The 17,380-nt window shown below is 45.3% G+C and overlaps 1 pseudogene; it reads right to left on the bottom strand.

The window, feature by feature from the left end:
- Window positions 1–15,230: 15,230 nt before the first annotated feature.
- On the bottom strand, window positions 15,231–16,100 carry LOC148008900 (protein CELLULOSE SYNTHASE INTERACTIVE 1 pseudogene; annotated as a pseudogene).
- Window positions 16,101–17,380: the final 1,280 nt, after the last annotated feature.

The following is a 17,380-nucleotide window of genomic DNA, read 5'->3' as shown; positions in this document are numbered from 1 at the left end:
GATTTTTCAACTCCATCATCAGGTAGCCATTTCTTGATTAGCAAGCAGAGACGGAAAGTGAAAAATTGAAGGAATTGATTTCCTTCATCTGTTGCATTGGTTTTTTTCAAGCATCATATCCCCCCCCTCTCCATGAAATCGGTGCAAGGGGGGACAATGTTTTACTGCGGCATTTGAAAAAATAGCCATAGCCATGCCATACATCCAGGGACATAAAACATATTTTTCCTTAATTTTCTAATGTAAAAACACTAAAAATTCTCAAAATTTTACTATTTTTCTTTATTTATTTAAATAAAAATTATGATATTTTTAATTTATGAGTTGGGATTGATCACAATTATTGAGCATTGATTTTATATTCATTTCTAATCCACATGAACCCCAAAATCATAATAAAACCCCCAAAATTTATCATTTTCATGAAAACAGCATAACTTCGAATGTTGCGTGTAATATAAATTGTTAAACAAATAAATTTTCTACAGAGTAGTACTCTGTTCTATCCATCTTCTTTCTAGCTGTTTCTAGGTTTGTTTTTGAGGACAAAAACTTTTGGGAAGGGATGGATTGTAAGAAGCTGGGAATAACAAATAAGTGTTAATAATGTTGATATTATGCCATGTCACACTGACATTGGTATAAAAGGAGAGAAGATGTAATTTTTCACATCTTTTTGACACATTAATACAATTACAATCTTTCTCTCCCTTCTTGCTCACAGCTTCTATGGCTTCCCCTTCTTTCCTGTCTTTCTCTCTCTAAATCTAGTCTTTCTCTCTCCTCGTCACTCTTCTTCTCTCTTCCTGCAGTCTTTCTCTCTCTTCTGCAGTCTTCTCTCTCCTCTTTCTCTCTCCTTGGTTCTCTCTCTGACAATTAATGAGTTGGGATTGATCACAATTATTGAGTATTGATTTTATGTTCATTTCTAATCCACATGAACCGCAAAATCACAACAAAATCCCCAAACTTTATCATTTTCATGAAAATCACACAATTGCGGGTTTCTTGGCATTGTCTGCCCTCCTGTATCTCTTCTATTTGATACTCGATTTCGAATATGTAAAATCCTGCCTAACCTGACTTGACATCCCGAATGGTCGAGAAGCGCCCCTCTTCAATCCAACCATCGCCAAAATTACTAAAAATCCACAACCACCGCACTAGCTAAAGTTTTGCATTTCCATCTTCCTTAGTGTCTAAAATTGTTGGATCTTCATGTTCTGCTTTCGTCGGCTTTAAATTCCCCCCTAAAATTTGAAAAACCCACATCTTTTTAGCCCTTTACAGGTCTTTAAATATGGCTCTCATTGGTGAGCATGGGATTGGGCGATCACAAGCACATCTCTCACCCTACCCCTTGACAGAATCAAGGCATGAAAATCCACAAGGAATAGGTCCAGCATAATCAGACAGAAATCCAAAGTGAGTTGCTAACCAACTGCTCTAACATGGACTGGCTAAAAAACCTATCAAAGAGGTCTGTAACAAGCGGGATACATATCGACTAGGGTGTAAGAGCCCCAGATTAGGGCAACTAGTTATTATCAATATCATACTCTTCACCTTCATCTCCAGCTTCCATGGCTTCCTCCTTCCTTCTCTCCTCTTTTCTCTCTTTCTCTCTCTTCTTCTAGTCTTCTTTCTTCTTCTTCTTGTTCTCTTTCTCTCTTCTCAGCTCTCCTTCTCTCTCCTCTCAGCTTCTTTCATTACAAGTGGTATCAAAGCTTCAGTCTTTGGCCCTTTTCCTCTTTCCCCTTTCTCCCTTTTCAAATCCCAAAAACCCTAGTTACTCAGCTTACAGGTACGAGTACAGCAAGAAGGACTATAGTTAACTTCAGTTTTTTGGAGCAAGTAGGAGCTATGGCTGGAGACTCAGACATATCTAGAGGTAAAATGGTTAAAATAGCAGGTCGTCACTTCTTTTCATGCAAATTTTAAGGGTTCTAGGCCAAGTTTAGAGACCTAGGAGTTGGAAGAGGGCAAAACCTCAGTCACTTTTTTCCCTAACCCTCTTTCTCTCTCCTCCTGCAAGCTGCCATGGTTGCTAGCCCAAAGAAACCCTAAGATTTGACCTGAGGGTGCTCACCAACATCAATCAACCCCGGAACTCCTTCCTTGACTCCCCAAGCTACTGATCAAGTAGTGGACTGGGGGGAATTTGCTGCCCAGAAGGCTTGCAGGACAACCCTGTAATTTTCGGCGCATTTTGCTCTGGCTATCCTGCATCTCCTCAGCCCTCTTGCCACTCCTCTGCTGGCTGCTTGGCCACTCCTTGCCACTCTTCGGCATTCAGCTGATATTCCTCTTTCCCCTTGGCATTTTTGATCCTGGGATTCAACCTTCATGATGGTGGACTGTTTGATACAGTTTGGGGCAGCCATGGATTCTTCAAGCTGAAGCCATCCCTGACCTTGAGAGCTCATACCCCACAAGCCCTTCAGCCGTGAATGATTCCTCTTGCCCGGATGAAGACATTGAGTTCAGCATGCATGGGAGCTTTGCGAGTAGCCATGAAAGCTTCACTTGAAGCTTCCCATTCTTGAAGCTAGAGCTCGAGGATAAGCATGGGAGCCTTCTTCATCAGCAAGAGCACTCAAATGCTTAAGTACTCTTCCACGGATGCCTAGCCAACAACCGGACTTGATCAAGGGAGCAAGCGGTATCACGATGATTCATGTTTCAACAGTCTTCCCAAGCACTAAAGAGGTATGCCATTCTGATCTTAATCTCTCAATTTAGCCACTTGCCAAGCTTAATCCATTGTTGGAGAGATTCAAGATTCCATAGGTTTAATAGTTCCATCCTCTTCGTGTGCAAGCATCATACTTCTTCTTGAAATTCATTGTAATGGCTGACATTAACCCCCTACCTTGTCTTGTGATCTTGGATGAATAATAGGCATTGTAAATTGGGTAAGTAGCAGCCAGTGAGTCACTGGACTGCCAAGGTAACCCCTACCCCAACCTTTATCATTCCTTGCATCTCATGAAAAGGCCCAATGTCTTCTTTTCAATGCATCTCATGCTGCTTATTAAAAATGTCTGCCATGTATACTTTGGCTGAGGAAAAAGGCCGATGCCAGGCGAGGTGGTAAGACAAAAGAGAGGTGACCCTCCCTTACCACTTAAGACCCTAAAGGGATGCAAAACCCGGCCCAGGGGGGACTTTGCCCACCTCTCGGTGATCCGGAGCCCAATACTTGTATGCAGGTTCAGGTACTTCTGTGAGCTCCACTCCCCTGCCCCAATGATCCTTCTTGGATACCCCACAATGCTAATGACACCCATGTATGACACTTGAAGTACATGCAGTCAAAGGAGATGTATGGCAGTGAATGTACTTATGCATTAATGGCAGAGTTGATGGGTATGCAATGATGCTCAGGATTATGTTCATTATGCTCAAGATGCTATTGATGTGGCAGATCAAGCCCCTTGAACTATGCTCTATCCATGTAAGACATTGGTACTAAGGGACATGCAGTGTTTTTGGTCAGAGTCCTACAGGATGTCACAAAGATCCCATTGCAAAAAATTCTATCCTGAATCTGGGGGTGAACCCTATAGCTCACCTAGAAGAGGGCTTTGTCCCCTCCAGTTTGAATCAAAAACCTCCCCAATCGGAGCTACGCTGTGAAAGTTATGCCCATATTTGTGCACTAGGGTCATTATGGACAAGATGCAGACTGCTCTAGGACAGGCACTGTAAACCCCTTACAGAAAATTCTGATCATTTTCTATCATAAAGATTAATAGCTCATCTCAAAGAGACCGTTGTCCCTCCGACTTGAGCCCAAAATCTCATCAATTGGAGTTTCCTACAAAGATTTATGCCCCTTTTATTGATAGCAGGTCCTGTGGACTGCATCCAGATGGCTGGCCAGAAAGGCAAAAGCAAGGCCCAAGAGGAACTCCAAAGGGAGATTAGAGACTCCCAGGCCTCCATGAATGAGGAACCAAGCTCAGTGCAAGATCACCATAGTGACATACAGGAGAAAAATCCTGAAACAGACCCATATACCCTTCTCAATCACACCCTCTGCCAACATGAGCTCCATCATATGGAACGCCACAATGATATGGTCACCAACCACTGCCAAATGATGTCCAAGTTTGATGAAGCAATCAAGCACATGACTATCTCAAACTCAAAGACTCAACAAACCTTGGAACAACTCATTGCTCTTGTTGCTCAGTTAGTGACCGCTTCATCCCAAGAGAAGACCAATGACTCTAGACATGAGTCTAGACGTCCTCCACATCAGGAATCGTTGCATGGCCCACAAGGTATACTTGGCGCCAAGGGAATTTTCCCTTCTATCTATGAGATTGGGGAACCCTCTCATACGCATGATGAGCCCCTATTGAATTCCCTCGTCCACCATGTCGGCAACATTCACTTGAGGCCTTCTCCCACCTTGGGTCGAATTTCACCCGCTCTGCCTAGGAGCCCCCATGCACCCCATATGAATCAGCCCCATCAAGGACAATATGGAAAAAATGGCCAGCTTGGCACTCATGGACAGCATGGTTCAATTACAATGAAGAACCACTACCCCATACCACGGATTGATGATTTGCTGGATGAGTTAAAAGGGGCATGCTTTTTCACTAAGATTGACTTGCGCTCTGGCTACCATCAGATTTGTATGCGGGCAAGAGATGAGGTCAAAACGGCCTTCAGGACTAATCGTGGACTTTACCATTTTCTTGTGATGCCTTTTGGGTTGACTAACGCCCCTGCCACCTTTCAAAGCCTCATGAACAAAATCCTACAGCCCTTTCTATTCAATTTTGTGCTTGTTTTCTTTGATGACATCCTCATTTACAGCAAGTCATCTATGGAGCACTTGACACACGTTCGGAGGGTGTTTGACATATTGAGAGAGCATCGACTCTTTGCTAAGGAGAGCAAATGCATCCAACTACTCTAATTGCCTCACACTAGCAGGGACTCCTAGGAATGATAGGGTCACAAGGACTACCCTCTATGATATGTCTTTAATGCTTGACAATGTCCCAATAGGAGGTAGAAAACTACTCAAATCTCCCCTAGATATACCTAACCAAACCTTAAGACTTCTTGCTTGACATATCAAAAGTTAGAGAAAGTGCCTAGAGTGAGCCTTTGCTATCCAAGACTAATGTTAGGAGGTAATTGTAAGGGCTCCCTTGGACCATAATTGAAAAAGACATCTTCCACAAAAGCATAGTTAGCCGGGGAATCCGCAAAGCGATTCCATTGCTGAGAAACTAACTAACAAGTCATCATCTCAAAGATATACAACACATCCAAGGTTGCATGACAGTACATCTGTAAGATGGGATCTTACACACTATAAGTCTCGTTTAGCTCATTGATTACTAAATGCGAGTCACCTTTAACCAATAATCGGCGGATACCACCACATCAAGCTACATTTAGCCCCATGATCAAGGCCTTGTATTCCACCAGCTCATTAGTAAAAGAGGATCCTAAATAGACTCCCATCTTCATGAAAACCCTACATTGGGGATCTTTCATGACCACACCAATGCTCATGTGTTTAGTGGGCCCTTTGGAAGCTCCGTAAAAATACAGAGTATAAACACAAGCTTCATTGATAGGCTATGCCATAATAATAAGCTCACTGGTACTTATGATAATCAAAATCAAGCAGAGAGAGAGGATGTATAACAGGAAAAATCCCTCCTTCTTCACTGAACTCGATAGGAATGCTATTCAGAAGTCATTGACAATGGTGGCAGGAGACCTTAAATTCCCACTTAAAGGATCTGTCTTGCCACTCAATAACTTGATACCCTTTGCTTCACCAAATCACTCGACCTTGGTGGTAATGTTGGTCAAGATATGGATGCTCTAGATAGCGAATGATGCATCCCATTCGCTCGTTTTGGTACCCACTGCACATTAAAATTAAATTCTGAAGGACAACCTACACAAGCACCAAGCCTAATGTCAGGCCCTTACACATAGTAAGGCTTCAACTTATTAAAGTTGACTTTAGTGTTGAACTCTACCCCTTGCAAATTTGCTAGAAGGGCCGTAGAGCCATTCTTTCCTAAATGTACAATCTTGTATGGTCCATCCCATTTGGGTTCTAATTTTCCTGAAAAGAGCTCCCTTTGAGCATCATAACACACCACTCTGACCTTTCACAAATTTTTACTTCTTAGCCCAAAGATCATGAAGGATTTTCATTCTCCTCTTCCCTACTTCTTGATGTAATAAAGCCTGCAATCAAATCTCATCAAGATGTGCTAGAGAAGTATACCGTTCCTGTAACGCTTCTTCCTCTCTCAATGAACGATTGAGGGGAAAATGCACCGTGAGAAGCTCTATTTCTAGTGGCAAAACGCACTCCTCCCCATACACTAGCTTGAACAAGGTGTGGCATGTGGCTCTCTTGAATGTCGTGTTGTAAGCCCACACTACCACATATAATTTCTTATCCCGATTGAGCTTGCTTTTTGATACTAACTTGGATAAGATTCCTATTAGTTATTTATTTGTACTCTCAACCTAACTATTTGCTTGAGGATTATATGGGGTAGTCTTGTTGTGCTTAATCTTCAAAGCTTCATTCAAAGCCACTATAACCTTGTTCAAGAAGTGTATACTTTGATCAAACACAATCTCCTTCGGTGGACTGAAACGGAAAATAATTTGCTTCATAATGAAACTTGCCATCTCCTTAGCAACGTCCTTCATTGTTGCTTGAGCATCAGACCAATTTGTAAAGTAGTCCCCATTGCTAGAATAATATAGCACTTTCGCATAGTTGATGAAGGGTATACTGGCCCCACAAAATCAATACCCCATTTTTCAAAGGGCAACATAACCAAAATGGGATTTGGAGGTTGCCTACGATTTTCCCTCGCATCGTGTCTTTGATAAACATCACAGTTCTTAACATAACTAAAAGCATCTTGGAAAAATGATGGCCACCAATATCCAACACGGAGAGCTTTTTGGGTAGTAAGCCGGCCAAAAAAATGTCCCCCACATGTTGAATCATGGCACTGCTCAAGAATAAATGGTACCTCCTTAGGTACTACATAGCGACGATAGATATCATCTACTTCTCTTCGATACAAGACACCTGGTATAATCAAGTGCAATGCTTGTTGCTTGATCTTTCTCTTTTCAGAGTTTGATAAAGCAGGCCCGAATCCTCTTGTAGATAAATAATGCATTATAGCCGCATACCAGGAAGGGATGGAAGCTGTATTGATTTTAAATTGACCTTCAATATCACTTCCCTCAGCCAGAATTTCCTTTGGCTCTTAGAAATCCACAAGACATTTCACAATATGCTATAGCTTCAGTGGCTTGCTCCTAATCTCATAATCGAACTCCTAAAAAGTGATTAACCACATTGCTAAGCGGCTAGACTGTTGCAACTTGTTCAGCAACAATTGGAGTCCTTTTGCCTTCATAAAGAATACTAAAGTTCTTTGTCACAAAGATCATTCCAAGGCACAATTTCTCCATGTATGTATAATTAACTTCAGATATCTCCAGTTTTCTGCTAGCAAAGGCAATTGGATGATACCATTTCTCCTCCCAAATTTGAGCTAAATAGTAGCTGATACTATGCATTATGATTGCTAAAAGTATATTGAAAACTTCACCTCTTTTGGGCGATTTTAAGATTGGTGCATTCACTAATTCCTACTTCACATCCTTGAAGGATACTTGACCAAGCTTCATTCCACTCAAACAGACATTTAAAAGATAGAAGGTTTGTCAATGGCAATGCTCTTTCTGTCAGTGCATTGATGAATCTTTGATAATATCCCACTGATGATAGAAAGTTGTGCACCTCTTTTGGAGTACGTCGGGGGCTCATAGAGACTATAACCTTTCTATTTTCAGGGTCAATCGCAATACTAGCTGAACTAACCACATGGCCGAGTAGCAATCTGTTACCGTGTTTCCGTAGCATAGAGGAGCGAAAAATGGAAAAAATGGAAAAAGCAAAAAAGGCACAGGATAAAAGTAGAAAAAGGCGCCTTGATCGGGAGCCAGTCCTTGAAAAATTCAAATGTTCGGGCATGACCCTCAGGAAGCTTCGGTGTCGGCCCGAGGCAAAAAAGAATTAAAATGCGGAAGCTCCCCCTTAATCTTTGTGAAAGAGTGCCAGGCTCGCTCCTGTGCAAAGTGTACGCATTAGTTGGGAATAGGATAAATTAGAATGGTGGGAAATGGGAAAAAGGGCCTAGGCTACGGCCGGCCATGTAAAAGAGGGAAAAGGGGATGACCGCCCAAAAAGGATTTAGGGCTTTGTATATAAAGTTGAAAAGTGAATGAGAAGCTCATTCTTTGGTGTGTGGCAAAAAGAGTCTTCTTCTTTCTCTCTTCTTCTCTCCTTCTTGCTTGTGTGTGTGCTCTTGAGAGAGGGTGTGAGGGAGTGAGTGTGTGAGAGTGAGGGATCAAGAGAGTGAAGCTCTTCACCATCTCCTCTCCTCTTCTTCTCTTCTCTTCTCTTTTCTTCTCTTGCGTGTGCGGCTATGGAGGATGGAGCTTGGAGATGGAGGAGGCTTGAGGATGCTTGAGCTAGTATCGAGAATCGTGGAGCTACCGGAGTGCAAGAGAGAGGAGGGTACTCGATCGGGCATCAAGGTAAGCTCAGTACACTCATAGGATCGACGGCGCGTTGGCTAGGTGAGAGATAGCCATTAGAGCTCGCTTGGAACGCTTGAAACAATAAGTGGTCCGAGGGTCTTGGGGGTTGAGCGAAAGCTCCCACATTTTGGTTCCATTGCCGGGACCAACAGATTCAAGCTTGAGCACTTGTGCGCCTCTTATCGAGCATCGAAGTAGGGTACTCATCCCCGAAATGGAGCTTGAGATAGGTAGGAAGTTGGATGCTTTTAATCTTCAAAACAAGTAAGTATTTTTGGATATTTTGGTTGGTTGATGATTGAAAAGCATGGAGGATCTATTTCAGCTTTTTGCCTTCGATTTTCGTTGCATTTAGCGTAGGTTAGAGTTAGGAAATCGAACCGGAAAAGGATAGGGTTTACTATTTCAAAACAGGGGAAAATAAGGAAAAAATCATGCAAAATGATCAAAATGCTTGCTAATGAGGCCTAAGATCGACAAGAGAGTGATTGGGGGCGTCAACGCCACGTTTGGGAAGGCATTTAAGAGCCAGGAGGCCAAAAGAGAGCTCATTTGTGCCATTTCAGTGAGAGAGAGAGAGAGAGAGAGAGAGAGAGAGAGAGAGAGAGAGAGAGCTAGAGAGCCCCAGCCCGTGTGATTTGATCGCATCATCGATGCACTTACCGACCTGATCAGGTATATGAATCCCTTCCTCTATCCCCCTAGATAGGATCTGGAGGGTTTTGCTTGGTATGATTGGGTAAATACCAAGAATCGAGTGAGATCGACATTGCGCTGTTTCCGTCGCACCACGTTAGGCGCGTCCGAGCGGTCGCTTCTGGGCCGAGTCCCAGAATCGGCCCTCGGCCCCTTACCATTCGGCTACTCGGCCCAAAACCCTAGTCGGCCCTCGGAGGACCGTCCAAGGCAACTGTCCAAGTCAACCCACTCGGCCGTTCGAGTCAAAGCTCTTTGCCACGTGGCACATCCGTCATTCGGCCCATCCGAGCGACCCGTCCGAGTCCCAAATTCGGAACTCGGTCACACCCTGGATTCGGCCCTCGGCCAAGTGCCGTTCGGCCCGTCCGAATTACCCTGTCCGAACCAATCATTTGGCCCGTCCGAATAAAAATCGTCCGAGTCAAATCTGGAAATTCGGCCCTTGACCCCGTGCCTCAGCCCGTCCAAGTGACCTACTTGGACTCTGCAATTCAGACCAATTGGTCCGAGTGCAACTTTTTGTCAAATCTGTCAGAAATTTGACCCAACTCGGCAAATACGCATTAGCGCAACTTGTCGAAACCCTTCGGGCGCTCAGAACTTTATTCTGGCACACGTGATAAGAGAAATTGTAGTACACAGCCGCTTAGCGGTTGGCAGTAGACAGTTGAGGGACCCAAGGACTTGGAGGCGAGCCGCTGAACCGTAAGACCTAATCGATCGGAAGCAAACAAGGCAACATACAAGGAAACCCTAAACCCTGACTAAACGGCCGAAAAATGGACCTACAAGCTTATCAGGCCCGAAATGAGCAAGAGTGAGTAAAACGACGAGGAATTGCTTGTGGCACTCACATTGAATTTCCACACTTGAAGTACACTTAAGAAAGCTGAAAGCCTGATTGGGCACAAGTGCACGAGGAACAACACACTCACCAGGTGACCATAAATTGAGGTTTGTATTCAATAATCAAAGGAACTCACTCAGATAAATCGCTCAAGGAACCCACCAATAGGAGAGGACCCAAGACATAGACAAACACGTGAAGCGCAGGGTAGAACCAAGCAAGGAGCGCAAACGATGAGGACTATTCAACCTAATCGACAGCATAGCGGGGCGCAAGAATTCGACCATGACGGAAGAAAGATCAGACCATCGGTCTAATGAGGAGCTCGATTTGAGTGTATTCTCAGATGCTATACAGTAGATGGTGAGCAGTTACGACGCGCATGCCCGGTACGAGTACCGCGGCAGGACAACAGATGCAATCATTGCAGACCTAGAGGAGGAGAGAAGGCTAGCCCGCAAGGCATAGCTGATTATAATAGGGATCAACAGGCTAGGAGCCAAAGGCAAAGCATGGAGCTGCATGAGGTGCAGCGAGTGCTGAACTTGGCTGGCCGAAACCGAACAGACCATAAGAGAGCGCTAGAGGGAGACCTGACACTGAGCGAGCTCCTCATGAAACGGCTACTTGATAACACCGCAGTAGAGCAGAGTGCCACCGCACTAGCGACCTCTTTGCTTACAGGATTAGGGCCAACTCAGGGCTCAAAGAGCCAGGCCAAAATACTGATTGTTGCCAAGCAACTCGATAAGTACCAACCGCATGACGATCCATACAGCTTTGTTGAGCAGTTTGAGCAAGTCTGCAAAGCCAATGGCCTCAACGACCAGACTCAACGTTCACAAGCATTCGAGCTTTGATTAGGCGACAAGGGTAGGACGTGGTATACAAGCTTGGATGCCATGGAACAAGCCAACTTCAATAATCTCAAGGATCTCTTTGTCAAGAGATTCGCCGAGCCCGGATACTCCGATAACCTGCTAGTATGCTTGATGAATGTCAAGCAAAAAGAAAAGGAGGACATCCGCAACTATGTGACCCATGTGAGAAGTCTCTTTAAGAGAATCCCTCTAGGCGAGTGATCGACTGACAGAGTAGTTTCGATTGTATTCATCAGTGGAATTAGAGACGAGGAGTTATATAAGGCATTGGCAGGCAATTCAAGCTTGCAGCGGGAGTGGTGGCTAGAGTTTTTGAGGAAGCCATCAGAGTCGATGACCACCTGAAAGAGCGGAGCTCTAGAAGCTCAAATCTAGAAGAGACCAACCCGCGAAGCTTAGAGAGAACGTCAGCCTCTAGTGAGCGGTCAAACCCATCATCCCAAGATAAGGGGAAGGTCACTGAGACAGACCAAGGCTTGGCTGAGGTCGAGATGGAATTAGCCAAGATACAAGACATGTTGAGACGACCAACGCGCCCGCATATCCAATGCGTGTACTGTGGCAGAAACCACTTGCCGGCCGAGTGCCAAAACCCTAAGTCAAGACCTTCTGCTAATTGTGGTAGGTTCGGCCACGATATTGCACATTGCAGAATACCACGAAGACTTCCATACTCTCAATCCTATGGCCAGCCTTATCTAGCTAACAAGCCGCAGCCATTCTTCGGAAGGGGAGCCCCATTGGCTCTACCCGCGCCTAATGATATGAAACCAGCTATCCCTAGAATGGACATAAATCCTATAGGCATTCCTAGACAGCATGGTCCTTATGTGACCCACCCACCGAGCGACGCTCCAGTACACTACGTGGAGGAGCCGAATGATGAAGAGACCTACATATATCCTTACGTCTCGCATGACGACAAGGGCAACGCAATCCTCATGGATTATCGACCCGTGCCAGTGATGGCGTTAGGACGAGGACGGGGTAGAGGCCTGGGAGGGCAGCCATAGGATCCAGCCACTTGGACTTGCGGACACCCCGGTCATGTCTCATCACGCTGCCTTGAAAGAGAGCAGCAAAACAGGGACAAGACTGACCAAAGGTGCGCAGAGTGCGGAATCACCCATCTTTTCATTGACTGCCCAAAGCGAAAGCCGTCCTCTAGCTCAGTTAATTTGCCATCCATCCCATTGGGGCTGTTTGGTGTCGAAAACCCCGATGGGGAGGCCACACCAATCCCCTTGCGAGTTATGACCCGAGCCCAAACGAAGCAGGTTGGCATCTCTCTGCCAGGACCTAGTAATCTTGACGCAACCTCAATAGGAAAGAAAAGCCGCAAGCGGAAAAAGAAGAGATCAGAAGCTAAGGTCGCATTAAAGACCAAGAGTGCTACGTCTTTACCTACTGGGAAGAAAGTCTCAGATGCGATGGCAGAGACTTCAGCCCCTGAGACAGCTAAAAAGGGAAGCGCTTAGATAGGGGAATACCCATATCCAAAGCGACAATCAGAGGCCATAGAAAAGGTGAAGGAATGGGTGAGGGAGGCTCAATAGCATCTCAAAGATGCTGAACCCATCATAGAGGACAAGATCGATGATCTCTCCAGCATAAGCACGCCAATGTCACCGCCTCAACCTAAGTCGATCGAAGCCACTATGCCACAAGCAGTGCCGTTGAGACCAAGCCTAGATGCAACAGAGTCGCAGATCAGCCCGCGGCCATTGGCTCGGATAGTCTAGGCTAAAAGAAGGACGAGTATCTAATGATCTCTTGACCACGCTAGTGAGCACCCCTGTAACACTTAGCCTGGGGGATCTGCTTAAGCAGCACCTTTCCCTATGGCAAGACCTTAAGCAGTGGGTCGAGGGATCACAAGAGCAGGTCACAGCAAACCCTCGAGACCAGGATGAAGAAAGACAATTGCCAAGCCTGACGATGCACTCCGTGCCTAAATCTTTGCACGTCAATGCCTTTTGGGAAGGCTCTGAGATGCACGTAGTCCTGCCGGTCCTAGCCCTAGGTAACCTAACAAGGAAGGGAATCGTAGACACAGGAGCCGGGGTTAGTGTGCTTAGCCATGCAGTGCTGCAGACTTGGGAAAACCCGCCTGTCGAAGCTGCTCGGTTTAATGTCACGCTAGCAAATGGTATGAGAGTGAAGCCATTTGGGTTCCTGAAGAATTGGCCAGTGAAGATCGCAGGTGTCCAGTTCTCTGTCGACTTTATAGTCATGAAGGGAGTGGACTACGATGTCCTATTAGGCCGACCCTGGATGCACAATGCTAGAGTCATCGAAGATTGGGGTAACAGCTTGATCTTCCTTGGCAATAGAACTGATGCCTTAAGAATAGAGATGGACACTTGTAAGGCCTCACCAGAGTCGACCTAGACGCCATCTCTGCTATGCTCAGAGGGAACATTCAGGTCAGGAAGCCCTATGGGTCCTTGACCAAGTATATCCCATGCCCAGAGGATGAGCGGGATTGGATGCACGTTCTCGCTACAATTGACCTGCCATTCTTAAACCATGAGACATATGAGCAGGCCATCAAAACGATCAGCAAGACAAATGAAGCACTCTCTACACCAGTCTACATGATGGCAGCAAGCCTCCATGGAAGGCCTAAGCCTGTTACCTTCCAAGTGCCATCCAACAAAAGGGAACTCCAGGGGGTACTGGAATACCTAACAAAACAGCTAGTTGGCAACCCAGCCACCAACTTCAAACCACTCCAAGACCTCTTAGAGAATTCCAAGTGGCAATGGACCAGAGTGCACGAGCTGAACCTCATGTATAACTGGGCCCTGGTTCCTGACCAACGACACGGGGCATACCAAGCCCTAAGAGACAATGAGCAGTCGAATGACAAATATTCTTGTGATGAATACGAAGATTTCCAATCCTTCAGTGATGAGAGCGAGGGTGAAGTGGATACCATAGAGTACGACACTGAAGGACGAGAAATTGAGCAGCTACGAGCAGACGCCAAGCCGCAGAAAAGGCAGGCCCTTAGACTGGAGCAAGGAGTTATGTGCATGAAATGTGATCATGCGTGGTTGGAATGTATAGGAGCCATAGACCTTGAGCAAGTAGGCCTAGCCCAATCAGGAACGACATCAATACTTAGAACTGAATCGCCATCCGAATTGCAGCCACCAGGGAGACCACCTCTTCTAGCGAAGATGGAGGGTTTGACTTTGAATCGGAAGTTACTTCGGATAGCGACCCAGAGATCCCTAGGCCGCCCATGACAAGATGCACCAAGGGGGACTTACCCGTCCACCTGAGGCACAGACGGTCAAGCCAGGATGGGGCAAAGCACCCCAGGGATGCACGATTAGAAGAATGGCGAAAGCCGCAGGACCTCCCTAAACGCTTCACTAAATTCAAAAAAGGGGATAGAGTAGTGGTTCTGCTAGGTGCCAAGCATCAAGGGCAGACGAGCGAACCAATTGAAGGACTAGCCAAGGTCAAGGAGGTAAACCTAGCCCTGGAAGGGGAGATACCCCAACCAGTGTTCATCGCTGATGACTGTTAAGAAACACGGATCTAGAGCTAGTTAGCTATGGTGGACACAAATCAAACACACGATACATTATCAAAATGAAAGATTGTAACTCAAGTGAATTAGGTTCTAAGATAGATTAGCTTGGACTCACAAACATAATCTTGAGTGAATAAAATTGATAGTGTCATTCCATGAAATGAGTGTCAAGTACATGCCTTTATAGCTTTTTGGATAGTACCACTGTAGCTCACTATGCATATGGGATTTTGGACATCTCTTCTTAGAGCTTCTAGAGCATACATCTTTGTCATATCTCTCATACAAAGCCACTTATGGGCAAGCCTCTTTTGGGCACACATTTAGCCTCTATGGGCATACATCATTTGCTATTCTCAACACCCCCCCTCAAATGATGAGTCTCTATCCTTGCTGGCTTTTGCCCCCCCTACATGATGGCATGGCCCGGGAAACTAGCTCTCTAGCAGCCTAGTCAAGTTAAGGCTTGAAACTTTACATTTTGGGTAGGGTTTGTTACATCCACTATGGGAAGCAGATCCACTAAGGGAATACAAGATCCACATGGGAAAAAATTCTTTGTTGACAGCAGAGAAATTTTTTTGTTATTATCCTCTTCATGCTTCTTTGGCATCTTTTGTACTCTTCAGTTTTTAATCATCTTGGAAACCTTCTTGGTCTTCATGCTCTTTGCCTTCACCATATCTAGTTTACAAAGAGGCCTATCCTTTCCTAATTTTGTTAGTGCACTGATTACAGCCTCATGCAATGGATAGTTGTCACCAACCACTAGCCCAACAAGTGGAACAACAGCACCTTGCGCCGCAACTAGCTCAGCCTGTTGCTCATCATCAAGTAAATTGTCCAATGTCCTTGCACCAGCATGTTGCACGGTACTCGAGTCTACACTCAAAAGGGCTACCAAAGACTTAATGTAGTTTGATGCAGTGGGAGTGGTGCAAACCCTTGAGTTAGCAAAGAGGACTCGACAAAGCTCTACCACATCTTCTTTCAACTCCGATGAGTAATCTGATGACAACACTCGACATAAGCCCTCGACTGCATTAGCTCTAGTGTCTGCAATAGCTAGTGCTTTGTGAGTATTATCTGCTGATAAACTAGTCAGTGCCCCAATAGCAGCACATTGCTCCTTCTCAGAGCCTGAATTTAGCATCTCTACAAGGGGAACGATAGCTTGCTTCCCAGCTTCTCCTACCCTGATATTCTCAGCAGTAAAAAGTCCTTGTAATGCCCTTGCTGCACTATACCTTGAGGCCCTAGTGCCCAGACGTAGAACTGCAACGAGATGGTTTACAGCACCAACAGCTGATTCATGTCGTCTAAGCTCAGGACTGCTAAAAAGAATCCTAAGTAAATCAGCTGTAGCCTCTTCAATTGCATCTTGCGGACCCAATGAAAGATACTTCGTCAAGGCATCCAGTGCCCCAGCTTCCTGAATAGACTTCAATACACCTTGCACAACCTCAGAAGGATCACTTGACTCCCCAGTTGCCATGGCAATAGTTCTCAATCCCCTCCCATTCTCTGAGGACTTGTTGGAGAGCGGCGAGGAGGCAAGGCTGCAGGAGGAGTTTCGCTGGCAGATAGTTGGTGGCCGATGATGGCGGACAAGGGGAGGGAGTCCTTGGAAGAGAAGCAGGCAAGCTTCCGATTGAGACGGAGGAGGGGACCAGGGTAGCGGTGGCTGAGATAGAAACCATGGCTGCACAGCTCGTCCTTTTCTTCTGCCTCCTTCATCGCTCTTTCTTCCTTCATTCTTCCTTCCTCTGCTGATGCTACTTCTACCATTTTTCCTTCAAACCACAACCATTCCCTTACTTCCAAGGGCAAAGAATTAGTTAACTACCTTAACCATATACATTCCATAGCTCGGATCTGCAAGGCTCCACTTTTCTATCAGAAATAGGACAGTGTTGCGACTTGCCTAGAGAACCTCCATAGCCTTGAGCTCCTTCACCTTGTACAAGATAATGGATGTGTGGATGGCTTAAAAAAATTGAGAATGGAAAAAGGATTTAAATTATGCAAGGAAGAAGTAAGAGGTGTCCAATAGCTATCTAGCTCAGCCAAAGCTCTGATACCATGTTAAGAAACACGAATCTAGAGCTAGTTAGCTATGGTGGACGCAAATCAAACACACGATACATTATCAAAATGAAAGATTGTAACTCAAGTGAATTAGATTCCAAGATAGATTAGCTTGGACTCATAAACACAATCTTGAGTGAATCAAATTGATAGTGCCATTCCATGAAATGAGTGTCAAGTACATGCCTTTATAGCTTTTTGGATAGTACCACTGTAGCTCACTGTGCATATGGGATTTTGGACATCTCTTCTTAGAGCTTCTAGAGCATACATCTTTGTCATATCTCTCATACAAAGCCACTTATGGGCAAGCCTCTTTTGGGCACACATTTAGCCTTTATGGGCATACATCATTTGCTATTCTCAACAATGACTTGGCTGATGAAGAAGAGTTGAGTCTTGTCGCTCTCTTACGGGAGTACATAGACGTATTTGCCTGGTCCTTAGAAGAGCTACGGGGGGTAGATCCGAGTGTTGTGACTCACAACATACCCATGACGTCGGATGCAACGCCGGTCAAGCAGCGACCGTACCCCATGAATCCAAAATACGCTCATGCTATCAAAGAGGAAATTGACAAGCTGATGAGAGCTGGATTCATTTACGAAATTGAGCACACAGACTGGGTATCACCCATAGTCATTGTGATGAAGAAGGACGGCAAAATTCGAGTGTGTGTCAATTACA

This window comes from Lygodium microphyllum, unplaced genomic scaffold, assembly GCF_053477565.2.
Source record: "Lygodium microphyllum isolate KBCC unplaced genomic scaffold, Lygodium_microphyllum_v1.1.10 scaffold_49, whole genome shotgun sequence".
In the NCBI taxonomy this organism is placed as follows: Eukaryota; Viridiplantae; Streptophyta; class Polypodiopsida; order Schizaeales; family Lygodiaceae; genus Lygodium; species Lygodium microphyllum.
The sequence above is the reverse complement of the archived record's forward strand: the minus strand, read 5'-3'. Positions and strand labels throughout refer to the sequence as shown.